This window comes from Octopus bimaculoides, chromosome 11, assembly GCF_001194135.2.
Source record: "Octopus bimaculoides isolate UCB-OBI-ISO-001 chromosome 11, ASM119413v2, whole genome shotgun sequence".
Taxonomy (NCBI): Eukaryota; Metazoa; Mollusca; class Cephalopoda; order Octopoda; family Octopodidae; genus Octopus; species Octopus bimaculoides.
The window spans coordinates 16,215,637-16,217,788 of NC_068991.1; the positions used below are offsets into that span (position 1 = coordinate 16,215,637).

A 2,152-nucleotide genomic window follows, 5' to 3' on the forward strand; every position below is an offset into this window, starting at 1 on the left:
GCTGCAATCTGGCAGAATAATTAGCATGCTGGGCGAAATGCTTAGCGGTATTTCGTCTGCCGCTACGTTCTGAGTTCAAATTTTGTTGAGGTGGACTTTGCCTTTCATCCTTTCAGGGTCAATAAATTAAGTATCAGTGAAACACTGGGGTCAATGCGATTGACTAGTCCCCTCCCCACAAATTTCAGGGTTTTTGCCTTTAATAGAAAGTATTATTATTATTGAGTGAGAGAGCAGTGCATGCTACCAAAGTGACACTGGGGTAAAATATACAAAGCCCATTATACCCATCATGACTACCCGTCTGATAAGGGTACGCCAGGCTCATGCATCACAACCATATGTGCGCGACATGGTGATCTCATATCAAGATAAACAGCGCATGACCTCGCAGGTGGGGCCCAGTTAGAATTTTCTTCAGGTCGAGTAGCCCATCCCGCTCAAGAGGTCCCTGAATAATAATAGTAATAATAATAATAATTATTATTATTATTATTATTATTATTATTATTATTATTATCAAAGGCAGTGAGCTGGCAGAATCCTTAGTATGAATTTCACTCATTGCTAAATTCTGAGTTCAAATTCTCCCGAGGTCGACTTTGCCTTTCATCCTTTCAGGGTCGATAAAATGAGTACCACTTGAGTACTGGGGTCGATGTTATCGACTATTCCCTGCCCCCAAATTTCAGGTCTTGTGCCTAAAATAGAAAGGATCATTATTATCATTATTGTTTTTGGTGGTGTTGATGTTGTTTTTGCTGTTCTTTTTGTTGTTGTTATTTATAGTAAACTGGGGAGTTATATGATTAACTAAAAAATCTTTGAAGGTGTGCCCCAGCATGGCCATGGTGTAATGACAGAATAGCAAAATAAAAGAATAATGCTACAAATAATAACAATATCATTTCTGACAGTACATAAACTGTCAATCTGTCAGTGATTTTGGTGCAGCTCCGATGTTATTGTTGTTATTGTTGCTGATGGTGTTACTGTTAAGTTTGGCTATGTTCATTTATGTGTGTGTGTGTGTGTGTGTGTGTGTGGATTTATGAGTATGCGTTTGTGTGATTTGTGTATGTGTATGTGTGCGTATGTGTGTGCATGTGTGTGAGAAAGAATTTGTGAGTATATGTTTGGGTGATTTGTGTGTGTGTGTGTGTGTGTGTGCGTGTGTGTGTGTGAGAATTTGTATGTGTGTGTGTGTGAATTTTTGAGTATGCGTTTGTGTGATTTGTGCATGTGTGTATGTGTGTGCATGTGTGTGAGAGAGAATTTGAGAGTTTGCGTTTGAGTGATCTGTGTGTGTGTGTGTGTGTGTATGTGAGAATTTGTATGCGTTTGTGTGATTTGTGCATGTGCATATATGTGTGCATGTGTGTGAGAGAGAATTTGCAAGTATGTGTTTGGATGATTTGTGTGTGTGTCTGTGAGAATTTGTATGCATTAGTGTGATTTGTGTGTGTGTGTGTGTGTGTAATGTGTGGTGTGTGTGTGTGTGTTTGAATAGGTGTGAGTTTGTGGCAGTGTGTGTATTCATGTGTATGTCTGTAAGTGAGCATACATTTGTGTATGTTTGTGTGCTGTGGGCTTGTGTTTGTAAATGTGTAAGTCTGTGCATATGTGTGGATATCTGTATGTGCACCCATTTTAATGTGCATGTATGTATTTGTGTGTGCATATACGTGTATCCGTATGCATGTGTCTCCTGTATATGTGTGCTTGTGTGTATGTATGGTTGTCTAGTGTGTGTGTGTCTATATTTTCTGTGCTTGCATATAAGTATATGTATGTGGATGAGTGCTTCTGTATATTTCAATGTGCAACTCTAAGACTTCTGTATATTTATGAGGTTGTCACTGAATGTTTTTATTGTACTTTAACAATTTACACATTCTTTTGACTATAACAATAGATTCTGACATGGACACAAGGCCAAACATTCTGCAGGCTGATTAAACTGATTTAGCCAGTATTTATTTGATTGGTCCATAACCCCACCCGCTGGAAGCGTAATTTGCTTGCATAGCCAGTGGAGTGGCATCATTTGATAGCTAAAGCAATGTGAAGCACATTGTGATCAGCAATGTGTAACAACATCCAATAGTCTAGTCGATACTATGATATTATATATATATATATATATATATAT

The 2,152-nt window shown here is 38.2% G+C and overlaps 2 protein-coding genes across 3 annotated transcripts in view; one reads left to right on the forward strand and one right to left on the reverse strand.

Annotated features, from left to right (window-relative positions):
- The window catches only part of LOC106869728 (apoptosis regulator BAX), a 134,077-nt gene that overhangs the window by 69,193 nt on the left and 62,732 nt on the right, over positions 1 to 2,152 (reverse strand). The window lies entirely within an intron of this gene.
- LOC106869727 (signal peptide, CUB and EGF-like domain-containing protein 2) overlaps positions 1 to 2,152 on the forward strand; it is a 17,918-nt gene that overhangs the window by 1,289 nt on the left and 14,477 nt on the right. The gene's annotated exons all lie outside the window — the stretch shown is intronic.